At 45.5% G+C, this 12650-nt stretch overlaps 1 long non-coding RNA gene across 1 annotated transcript; it reads right to left on the bottom strand.

The window, feature by feature from the left end:
- Window positions 1–1718: 1718 nt before the first annotated feature.
- Window positions 1719–12395, bottom strand: LOC121835962. The gene is made up of 4 exons (XR_006077731.1): window positions 12240–12395; window positions 9576–9646; window positions 3283–3408; window positions 1719–1758 (listed from the first exon to the last, which is right to left on the bottom strand). It is a non-coding gene; the product is annotated as an uncharacterized LOC121835962 (long non-coding RNA).
- Between the last annotated feature and the right edge of the window lie 255 nt (window positions 12396–12650).

Here is a 12650-nt window from a genome sequence, read left to right as displayed (position 1 = left end):
AGCGTACGTGATTTATGTTGATGGCGCGAAGGCAATAGTCAGCGTGAACCGTATTAAGAAGTTCAAACCGGCGAGCGTTGGCGACTTCGACCCCGACGTGCCGAAAAGCGTCTACTGGGAGCCTGTTGGAGCGTGCGCCGGGGAATGGTAAGTTGTTTTCTATGCATCAGGGGCTCAAAGCACAATGTATACTGCAAACCGTTAATAGGGACCCTACTGAAAAAACCATATGAATTTTCCATACGGGTCTTCATATAGCGTTATGGGATACGGGTCATAAGGTTGGTACGGGTCATATGGTTGGTACGGGTCATATGGTTCGTACGGGTCATATGGTTCATACGGTTGGTACGGGTCATATGGTTGATACGGGTTGGTACGGTTTGTACGGTCCATATGGTTTGTACGGTCCATATGGTTTGTATGGTCTATGGTTGTTATGGATGATATTGTTCATGCAGTTTAAATCGTTGATATGATCTATAGGCCAACGCACTATTTACCAACAAGCCCTCACGAGGTGTGAACAAATTCAGTTTCTACACGAGGTGCAAGCACTGCGTGTGCGCAAGAACGACATTCACGTGACGTAAAGCGTCTGCACCTGCGCCCTAACAGTAGCAGCGCCACCGTAGCAACGTGACGTCAGAGCCGCGTATTGGTGCATATCGATCGTATTAACCACATGGTTCACTCATCAGTGAAACATGAAGTTCAGCAGGGAAACACTTTCTTTTTAAAGCCTATGCAAGATAGCAGAAAGTGGATGCACAGAGAAATGCTCGAACTTCGAGAAATTGTGAACATGCATTCCACCCGCAGGCTCGTTTATTTGTCCTCCAGTCTCAGGCTTTGAAGTAGCTCGTGCATGCTAATGAGGCAATTCTTTGATGCGAGCTGCATCTGCTTTCCCAGTTGGTCACAGGCTGACGCACCTCCGACGGGCATCTGAAAGTAATGTAAAGAAAACCGACAGTCACATTACATGTTCTCGTAAAATAGTTTGTACAATATCTATCTAGTCAGTAAACCCTTTTCAAATGTCTATCAAGCAACAATGGCTGTCAGTACTGCTTGCTCACGAAGAGCGTGACTGGATCTGAGTTCTCGCTGAACGCTGACGCAGGGCTCGCTTTCAGTATATGCTCAGAGTATGAAAGCAAGCAATGGCGGACAGGCGTTCGCACTGACGTTGGAAAAGGGTCTATTGACTTAAATTTTATGACTGACCTAATATTTAAAATCATCTACCTTCTGCAACTTTCACATTTTGAAAACAATCACAAACATTTATCAAGGCAATACATCACCTCATGACGGAAAATACATAACATACAACTTTCGTCAACTTACATAGCATAGAACTTTCGTCACCACGGGACGTCTCTGCAGTTTCCCGGGACGCGGACCTCCCACGTGGTCACACCCCGGTCCAAGCATCCCTCTCGTCCCGTTTCCCAGAAGAACGCAGGAGCAGGCAGCTGTCCCGATCATACGCCGAGACCCAAACGTCTCCACTTGTCTCCATCGTTCGCTAGTACCCGGTCCGAAGGCCGAGGAAGCGGGCCTCTGTTTCTCAGCGGGGTGTCAGGGGGGTCAGCTCCCGCTGTGCCGGGTGGCCCGCTCGGCGTCGCTCAGAAGCTGCACCCCACCCACGCCGCGTCGGTCGGCATGTTCGGCGGCGCCAGAATGCCGAGCCCGAGACTCTGGTCAGTCGATGGGAGGTCGATGGCGCTGCCAGGAAGCCGAACCTGCTCTCTGGGTGGCCGATCATAACAGAATGCATCCACCAGGTGCACATTGAAAGTCGTTTATTTAGCTTTAAAATTAGTTTTCTTGTGCTTTTCAACGGAAGACTGGTGATTTTGAGGTTAGGGTGCAACATGCAACACATTAAAGCTAGAAAATGAGCGCTGAAATTTCGTTTCCCTACACCTTTAATGGAAGTGTAGCCACATAATCTTAGTATAGTATAATTAATAAATTATTCTATGCATGAACAGGAACTTTTAGTTAAGTAAATCATCCCTGCAGTCCATTAAGCACAAAATTTTATTTTAGACTAGACAAATGTAAGCCAGAAACACTCAAATCCTGGAATTCATAAGGAAATAACTTTATTTGTGCTTACTGCAGACCTATTTTTCGTGGGCTCCATATTTCGCAATTAAGGTCGAAGCTGAAGTTTTGAAATAATTCGCGGGTTCTAATTTTCGCGATGCAGTGGGATCTCCATATAGATTCCAATGTGTTTACACTTTACCGGAATTGTTTACGGGACCTACTTTTTCAGCAATTGTAGGCGATTCGTAAAAACGATTCGACAGCAATCTCAACCAAGCGATTCGACAGCGACCTCAACCATGGGGTTGCTGTCACGTGCCTTGCTTCAACGCTCTTATTGGGTCGGGAAGGCCGCAGCCTCCGCAGCTCGTCAAGTTATCGTGAAACACAGAGTATAGTTGCTGCACTCGGAGTAAGGGTAAAGGATTGCAAACTCAACATGCCCAGCACCTGGAAGAAGGCATAGGACATACACCTCGAGGTTAAAGGGATACTGAACCGAAATTTTGAACTCGCAAAACAAGGCTGGCCAGATAGGCGGGACGTTGCAAAACCCAAGAACATCACTCATACAGCGATATCTCAAACGGATCGCCATATTTTTAGAAAAGAAGTGCCCGGCCGAGGAGGCCGACGAGACAAGGCACGTCACAATTCTTATTCCCTCTCCTTCTCGCTACGTCCCGTGTCAAGCTGGTGAACCGAAGCGAGGAGGAGAGAAGCGAGGCCGCTTCCCCTCATTCTCAAATTCTCCCGGAAGACAGTGATGTCAAAGACCTCGCTTGATCGTGCCCTTCTTTTCCAAAAGTGCAGCGATCTGTTCGAGATATTGATGTAAGAGTAATGTTTTGGAGTTCGTAGAGTCCTGTTCAACGCTTCTAGAGCCTTATTTCGCGAAATTCAAATTTCGGTTCAGTATCCCTTTAACAAACCACACACCAGATAAGGTGCTCCATCTGTGTTTAATGGTTCCAGAAATCTATCGATGCCCTTGCACCAGCGTAGTTGAATCGTTCATTATGAAAAGCAAACCAACAAAACTGCAAGATGTTTGGCAAAAATAGGTTACAGCCTGTGCTTTTGATTTGGAACTTCAGAAAGATGAGCTCAATTCTCTGGAAATTAGAAACTATGTATATTCTGAAAGAATTACTGTTGTGCATTTCAAAGTTGTCTCGTTAAAATAAAAAAAAATAAATACCAGAAAAAAGTACTAACCTGATATGCACCTATGAAGTCTTGTTTTGGCTAGCAGTGACCGGCCCTGGTTAGCAATGACTCTATGTCCCCAGGATTGAAATGATAGTTAAGTAACGTCCACCCCTTATGCACTTTTTGGTACAACTGGAAGAGACAAAACATCTTGTTAAAAATTACCAATCCTTTTCACGTGCGAATTTTGCAGTCCATGCTTCCTGAGAGTCATTTCCCACAATAGTGTTAAATTAGAACAATGAGAGCAAAGTTGTTTCACTAAAAGGCCCCTGAAAAAAAAATGTTTTTTTTAAACAGATTTGTTGGGACACACGTGTCAAATAATTAATTTTACGTGAAAAAAAATTGGTCAGAGCAATATTGACAGCGCGAGACGCAATTTAGTCGGTAGTCACCTCCTTTCCACCTGTTTCCTCTGGGCACTTCAAGCGAGTAGAGGAGAGGGAGATCAGCTTCGCCTTCGTGTTGAGGTGGCGAGAGCGAATTACCATTCCGGGACGTCATGGACTTTGCGCGCAGAATTTAAAATAAATCTCTTGCCGTCAATATTGCTCTAAAAAATTAATTATTTTCGCATAAAATTAATTTTTTTGGCACGAGTGTCCTTATCAGACTGTTCAAAAAACTTTTTTTTTTCCAGGGGCCCTTTAAGAGGTGTTTGCCTGATATGCATCAGTGGAATCAGGTATTGACTAGCAATGACTTATTGCCCCCAGGACTGAAGTGCTGTTTCAGTAAAGTGCCGTTCACACTCTTGTGACCGAGTAAGACCGAGAGAGACCAGACCGGTTTTTAAGCCTTTTGCGAGTTCTTAGGACGGGATGCGCCAGAACGCAGCTGGTCCTAAGAGATCGCAAGTGGCTTGAAAACCGGTCTCGTCTCTCACGGTCGTACTCGGTTGCAAGAGTGTGAACGGGCCTTAATGCTTCCTGCACAAAAAATTCAAATGTAAGAACACAAGCCCCAAAATGTTTGTGCCATTCTCCTCCCCCTACTTTTCTGTGCATTTATTTTTTTATCCCTTGGCAAATCCTAAAGATTTCAAAATGCTTATCCTACATCCTTCCGTTAGACTGAGTGGGTAACCCGGAGAATTCATTGTTTGTGAGAACACTTTTCCATTCACCCCATGTTGTTCTTGAAAGCAGAAACTCCTCTCTCTTAACCACAATCATTAAGCACTTTTCATAGACCATGCACACAAGGTTGGCAATGCCAGCACAAGCTCATGTCTTCACTTTGAGCATGGATTAAGCATATATAACTAAATCTGAGACACCGGAAGAAGGAAAAAGGAGGACACAAAAAAGAGGACGACACACATAATGTCTCGAACACAGCTGCAGGTTCATACTAAAACCGCACCATTTTATAGGGGTACACCACAGTCAATGCCAAGAACCCTCACACTAAGTCACACCCCCAGATTGTCAGCAAGGGGGAAAAAAGAACTGCCCTCAACGTTCCCACACTTGCCAAAGTCAACCCACCGACTAAGAAGTAAAAAAAAATGCAGCTGTGGTTGAGACGTGTTGTGTTTGATGTTCTCTTTTTCGCGTCCTTCTTCCGGTGTCTCAGGTTTAGTTATGTATGCAATTCACCACCCTTGCCTGTACTTTTACTCTTCTCTCAATTAAGCATACGCCTGCAATTCGTAATATCCGATCTATGGAAAGTCTCTGATCCACCAAGCCTTTTCCATTATGAGCAGGCATTATTTATAAAAACCTCCTTTCATTACATTGTTTCAGAGAACAATTGTTCTTTCTTAATTAGGATCAACTGATCATATTAGGATAATTGCCAAATAATGGCAAATTCACACGATACATCGAATTGCAATTTTCATCCGTGCACCATTTGTCAAGTTACCATCATGTAGGCTATTCCTGAGATTTGTGCCTCGTCCGCGGACACCCATACTGAAAGGGCAGAGTGCCTTCTTAATCGCAGATTTTTGGCAAGTGAGTAACTCGAAAAGCGTTTTTATGGTAGAGTAGCAACAGCTGACGAATATTTTTGTTTTCAAATCAGTCAAACAAAGAGAGTGGATCATTGCTTTGTCGCGCCACTCTTAAATCTCAACGCGTGAAAGAAGCTGCAAGAACTTTGCCCGGCTGACACGCCACAGGTCCTGGTACTGCTCTGGGTTGGTGTCAAGAAGCTTGTCAAAACTCGCCTAGCATGCTGCAATCTTTCCTGCAGATCCACCCAGTTTTCCATCCAGCAAGACCTTTCTTATGGCTTGTGCTGAAGAGTGGTGCACAAGCGAGCAGTGTGTAAAGGTATTTCTAAATGCCTCTCCGCGACCCCAGGACTTCATCGCTATGATGCTGAAGCCTCCTGAAGCAGGATCATACTTGTGTCATGTCGTTAGTAAAGTAAGTGACACTTCGCTCTAAGCCTGCCACTATGTTTTAGCCCACTTGGTATGTAACAGCGGCACACAACGATTCCTTTTCATGATAGCACCGTGATCCTAGTCGCAAACATCACTTCTGCTCTTGGAAAACAGTGCCACACTGCGATGTAGGCGTTTTGCAAAAGTGCAAGGCTGCGAATAGGTATAGTATGTCCTCGCTGTCGCCTGCTCGTCTCCTTAGTGTGGATGCGCTTGGGGGACTAACGTTCCATGGACGTCTTGTCACGTGATAAACCCATCCGCGGATTAGCACGTCGTGTAAATCAGCCACAGATGGACTGCGGAGTCTGCAATCACTTAACATTTTTGTTGACGTTGCCTGCACGTCATGAAAATGTGTTTCGTATCCAATTAGATATTCTCGAAGAAACAAGGAAACTGCATAATGATGTCGCACAATATTCACCTTAACCACTTAACCAAATTTTTGTTTTACAGTTTTTCATCCTAATTTTTTTTTTCCTTTTTGAAAGCTTGTGCGGCTTGGGCCGCACGTGCCTCCACAATCGGTCGCTATCCTTAAAAACGTGTACAATAAAAAAATGCGTGCTGCCGTCTCTCAGCTGCACCGCAAAATAAGCTCGGAGCGGGCCTGGGACGTCCAAAACAGCCAAGGGGCAAGGTAGGATGCGTGGACGTGCTACATTCCTCCTAAACGCCTAGGGAACGGCTCTAGGTGGAAGAGCTAGGCTTGCTTAAAACAGTTAAAGGACACATGCAAAGAAAGCAAACTTTTTTTTTAAACAGCCGGATTAGGAAAAGGAAGTCATAAAACAAATTTACAACGAAAAAGAAAAATTTTTAAAGCTATATTTACGGCGCTAAACGAATTTGTAGTTGGCGCCCGCGGGCACCGCGGAGAAGTGGCCCTTATTTATCACGTGATTGGCCGCTATTTGTCACATGGTACCGCAAAATACCGAGCAAGCGCCCACTCAAAGTTTAGAGATAATCGTGAAAAAATCGGGGATGGGCCCTTCTTCACTCATCGATTTTACATATAAATGTACTTTGTGTATTTTCTCAGATCCTACAAATTTGGGAATGGGCGCTTAGTGTGGTGTGGGCGGATGCACGGTATTCTACGGTACTTGCACTCTTTCGGTTGCTTCGTATGGTCTCGAAAAGTTACTTATTCATCTTCGTTTGAAGTGCAACAAAAAACAAAGATTAATAAGTTTCTTTTAGAGCTCAAAGGAAGCTCCTGAAAAAGCGCAAGCAGACGTGATAAACCTGTGCACCGGTAAGATGACAATGGCGGCACCCCAGAGCACACAAACTTGCACGGCGACGGCGGCGCCGCCGTGGAGAAATGCATTGGAGCGGCAGCGCACAGTGCTCAGCATGCGGCGGCAGCGGGTCTCCGCGGCTTCGGCGACACAGCGCGGCGGTGCACAGGTCTAACACATGACCAGCGACGGCTCTCACGGGCGCCAACTACAAATTCGTTTTGCGCCATAAATATAGCTCTAAAAATTGTATTTTTTCGTTGGAAATTTGTTCTAAAGCAATCTTTTTCCATCAAGGCTGTTTTTAATAAAAAATATGTTTTTTTTCCTTTGCATGTGTTTTTTAAGGGTTTAAGGAGCTGCAGTACCTTCCATGTCATTGAATCTTTTGTAGTAGTATATGATTCTAAGTCACAAGACTAGGTTACAGAAAGTAACAAGAAAGAGGAAGACAGGACGTCATATTGTTTCATATTCTAATTTTTTCATCAGTCCCGTATTAAAAGGTTTTCATAATAAAACTTGCACTTGTATTTTATCTACACTTCTCTTTCTCACAACGGCCTGTCTACCAAATGAACCAGCGAAGTAAACTCCCCCCCCCCCCCCACCCCCAAACATACAGACAACGCACAACTGAAATTTCTGGACACAATATTCCATGAATGTATTGGGCATCTGAACCAAGCTAAAGAAAAATTTTTGGTCTGAGGAAATAAAGGGTTACAAAACCAGTGATGTGATTGGCCTAAGCCATTTTGGAGCACCTTTTGGAGCAGCCAAAACAGTGTTTTGGAGCAGCAAATGTGGCCTTTGGAGCAGCCGAGACAGTGTTTTGGAGCAGCAAAAGTGACTTTTGGAGCAGCCAAAACAGTGTTTCGGAGCAGAAAAAGGGACTTTCGGAGCATATACTGTTAGAAAAATAAATAGTTGTTTTAAGTGCTGGACAAACGAAGGGTACTTTGTGTTGTGTTGTGATGCGTGTGACGTGTTGGGGCGGAATTCGCTGCTTGTGTTTTTGCTGCTGAGACATCCCACAAGTATAGACGCTTTACAGACGCGCCAAATTACAGGCGCCATTGCTGAGCTTCTCTTGTCTTACCGAGATGCCGAGCAACTGAAACGGTAGTTGACGAGACTCTACAAAGGCCGATGCTTTAGAAAAGGACACAGTTGAATCTAATATGGCAATAACCTGGTCTGCTATGGTAATGATGTAGTCAAATAAACGAAATAGGAGGAAACAAAAACTGAAGGTCAGTTATGGCGGCGTCCATGCACAGCTACTGCAAAGCGTCTATACAGTGCTGTAGGCGTTGCCGAGCAATTAAAAAAAAATAATTGCTATTGTTTTACTGGTTCCCGACGTGGCAGATTTTTATAAAAAGTAAGCAAACGTAAAACAGTAGATTGCAAGCGTCCCGGCTGGTGCCTCTAGTGCAATCATGTTCACATGCACGTGAGGGCAACTTCGGCAGGCTTGCAGTTACACGTGCTTCGTCGCGCGAGCGGAGACAACGGCTGTTCGACCGAAACCGAAACCATGCTACTCCGCTCCGTCGCCAACTGGTTCCCAAATAGTATGCAAAATGTAACTGTCCAGCATACGACAATAAACAGTACAGCGGCACGTGCTTGCCAGGCCGGCAGGCGAGGTACAGGCTAAATACACAGAAAAAAAGAACCTGAGCGTATCGATGCAAGACACTGCGAATCAGGGTCTGAAAGTTCTTGGGCCGCCTTGTGCAACGACTGAACTCGAGACAAACAAGCGCGGTGTGCGGGTTCAGCGTGCAGACCATTGCTTTCTTTGCTTTTGCTCACTTCTCGTCATCAACTTTCTTTCGCGGCAGATTTTCCACGTACCGGGGTCCCTCTCGAAAGAAAGTCCACCGAGAGAAACCTAGGTAATCAAAACTTCGCCAAGGAGACATTGAGTTAAAGAGGGATTTTTATAGCAGCGTATGATTTAAACAAGAGCAGGAATGTCGATGCGTTTCAGTTTAGAAAGCGCCACATCTGCAGTGACGTGGGGACGGCAACACACGACGTCGCGCGACCACGGCGACTGCGGTCGCGCGAGCGCTTCAGCTCACGAAGTAACTCTCGCCGCGCAAAAACGTGGTATTGTTTCGCAGCATGACGGCATGTCTGGAACCCGGCACACTAATTAACGTCGGAGCGTTCGCACACGCCCGCGTCTGTCACTAAAAAATTAAAAAAAGAAAAAGTAAAAAAGACGCGAGACGAGATTTCCGAGAAGACGAGAGCGTGAAACGCGAACGGCGGAAAAAAGCATGCAAGACCGAATAGACGATTGATGCAGGATACTTTGTGTCGGGCGGCGTCTTGTGCCGCCTAGCTCACGCATGCTCAATTACAGTTCTCAGCTTAGTTTCGTTTTTGAAAGGCGACCAAAATTGGTCTTTTGGCGCAGGCTTGGCGCAGATTAGCCATATTTTGGCGAAATGTAGCAGGATGTAGCAGAGTTAGCCCCTTGGCGCAGTTTAGCGCAATTGGCGCAGCAATCACATCACTGCAAAACTGAAAAACATAGCAGTAGCATACTTCTCACTTTAACACGTGTAGAAGAACCATTCATTTCTATTAGAAAGGTAGAAAAGACAAAGGCTCAGGTTACTCACTGACAGCAACTACCAGGAAAGCAGGGGGGGCATGATTGTGGAGGCAGCTGGTCTCCAATGCTTGTGCCTTTCTGAAAATTGGAAGTAAGACTTTTAAAGCAAAATGACCCCAACTATTGCCACAAAACATTCTTTCATTCCATTTCTCATATCAAAAACGTTGGTATGAGGAACTTTGCCGGGCTGACACGGTGCAGATTCTGGTATTCATCTGCGTCGAAAAGCTTCTGTCAAATCGTGTCTAGCACGACAGAAAAGCGCTTTGCATCTCCAATGAACCGTTCAGCCAGCAAGACCTTTCTTGTAGGGGCGTCGCAAACCAGCCGACGTTCGAGTTTGACCAGGTTCGACTTTTTCCAACTTCTTGCGGAAAGTTAGAAAAATGTTTGACTGTTGTTCGCACGCGCAACATGCTGGCCAGTTGGCTTCGGATTGGATGGTGATGGCTAAGGGATGAATTAAGGGCAGCACCTATTAGTACAAAAAAGTAAGTTATTAACTTCTTCAGTAGTTAGAGTTAGTTTCTTTTATTTGCAACTGTTTATAAAATTAAAATAACCTTTTGAGTGAAAACAAATTTTTGTAGACCTAGACATGCTTGTATCATGGTGTTGCCACGCTGTCCACAAAGTCGAACAAGTCAAATCTGGTTAAAAGTTTTGAAGATTTGTCGAACCGGTTTGACACAGCCGAACCCCAAATGCTCGACCTAAAAATCCGGTTTGCCAAAAGTTCGCGGCACCCCTACTTTCTTGTGGCTGTGGTGTATTGAAGGCGCAAGCACGGAGTGAGTGAAGGCGTCTCCAAATGCCCCGTGGCGAGACCAGGACTTCGTCGCTTCTACGCCAAAGTCTCCTCGAGTAGGACTACGCTTGTGTTTTTATCATGACTTTGTTTAGTAAAGCTAATCGTGCTTCGCACTAAGCCTATCATTGTGTTAAGTCTCCCTCTGCACATAACAGTGGCGCAGAGTTCTTTTTTTAAAGTAGAAAATGTTGATTTCGATCTGGGACAACTGTGCCACAGTGTGATCGCACAATGTTAGAGTTTCTCAGCAGTGTGGGGCCGCGAACATGTTTGGTACGTCCTGCCTGTCGTTTGTGAGTGTGCTCCTTTGTGTGGATCAGTTCGTCGTATGAATCAGCCATCAATGAAGAGTGCTGTTCATTTTGAACTTGATATAAATTAATTGAGCAGCACCATTTTGTAGGATGGCTAACCCGCCTAAAACCCTTTGGTGTGTTTGTGTTAGTTTTGGAACTGGCGTGTAAGTGCCAGTGCACGAGGCCCATGCAGCACTTGTAAGCAAATGGCAATATAGCCCTGAAAGGAGAGGTACTTGGAAGTGAATTCTTTGCAGCTCGGCATAAAGCTATCTCGCCTCTGCCTCCTTCATAAAGTCGACTATCATTGCCCCGACCTCAAGAACTCTTTTTTATCACCTCCGGAATGAACATCATCTTGTATTTCCAGTTCCACAAACGCATTCAATCAGTCTTTCCTTTCTCAAGCCATCTGCGACTGGAACAGCCTACCATCCACCATCGTAATCCCAGAAGTATTTCTGGCAAGCTTACGGATTAATTTTTCTTGGTAAAAGTATTTTACTGCCACTATGTATGATTAATGAGCTTCCTTTTCTTGTTTGTCTTGATTTGTGTAACAATGGCATGTAAGTGCCAGTGCACGAGTTGCACACTGCGCGAATCCTGACCATGCCCTTAAGGTGAAAATAAATTAAATGAAATGATTGGCAACACAGCACTCACTCGTGGCACGTGTCTCTCGCATTCGCACAATAAATGCTGAAACGCATGTAAGCGGTTTAGCAAGCAACGAGACGAGCAACTGAGAATTGTCACTGTAGCTCGGTTTTTGGATTTCTAGAAAATGTCGCTCAATTACTTGACTGCTTGCTCCCGTCGCTTTCAAGCGATTACCTTGTCGCGAAACTGAGTGATAGCAAAATGGTTGCCATTGCTTGTCTCTTCGCTCGCTCAATCGCTTACACGTAATTTATACTTTTTGGCTGTTGGCGCTTGCAAAAATGTAAAGCGTGAATTTTATCAAAGGTTTTGTTCTCGCTGACTCTCAGATTGCTGCGAAAACTTTGGGTTCCAGTGAAATAAAACCACATGATTTCTCACTTTGCTTATGAACTGAGGAGGAAAGCTGAGGAGGCAGTAGCTCGAAAATCAGCTCATGGTCTCCTCAAGTTGTTTGGAACACCTTTTTTTCTGTTTTCTTTGGCACTACTCAATGCGCGTTTTGTTTCTCCCGACCTTCACAATAAAGTATTGCCAGAGGGTTAGTAAATGAGCGCTACATATACAGCACTTTGTATAAAAAGCCCGTGCTACAGTCGAAAAATAACTCCTTATACTCTTCGCAAGCAACGTCACCAATACAGACGGTACTTCCAAAGGCGCAGGTCACGCAATATTTCGAGTAGTTTCCCAGGACGAAAATCGAACTTGGATCCGACCTCCCACAGTGGAAACAAACGGGGTGCAAATACGAGCGCTAGGACGCAAACTGGTACCTTCAGCAGTCATGGGTTCCGCAAAACACACCGCCTAGCTAGGTGGTACCAAGCCGCCACCCGATTTGCAGGACTCGAGCCTTGAACACCGATCTTCGAGATAAAGCTCCCCGATCACTCACCAAGCGCCTCGCTCGGCGCCCCACGCCCCCGTGGGACCTTGCCTCTGGGTCTGTTCCCGCCATTTGACTGCTCGCTCCGTGACAGGTCGGTTCCGGTACTTCCTTGGAAAAAGCTTGAGGGTCATCCAATGCGCAAAGAATGTGAGCGACAAGGAACCGCACACGTCCGCTTTCACGCTGCCTGCACACACAAGAACACGCCATACACGCTCCGAAAAGAAAGGGCTGGAAAAGTACTCACCAAGTAGACTGAAACCCACAGCTGGCTCTATGGGCACGCCGGCACCTGGGACACTTTGTTTCTTCAAGAACGTTCTTCGATGTTTTTCCGAAAGCCTAAAGGCCTGAAACCGCCCGAAATACGGTGGCCCGAGAGCTTGCAGCTTGGTTTGTTTTTGATTTTGGTGACGA

Source organism: Ixodes scapularis, unplaced genomic scaffold (assembly GCF_016920785.2).
Source record: "Ixodes scapularis isolate PalLabHiFi unplaced genomic scaffold, ASM1692078v2 PGA_scaffold1__304_contigs__length_218370807, whole genome shotgun sequence".
In the NCBI taxonomy this organism is placed as follows: Eukaryota; Metazoa; Arthropoda; class Arachnida; order Ixodida; family Ixodidae; genus Ixodes; species Ixodes scapularis.
This window is presented reverse-complemented; position numbering and strand designations above follow the sequence as displayed.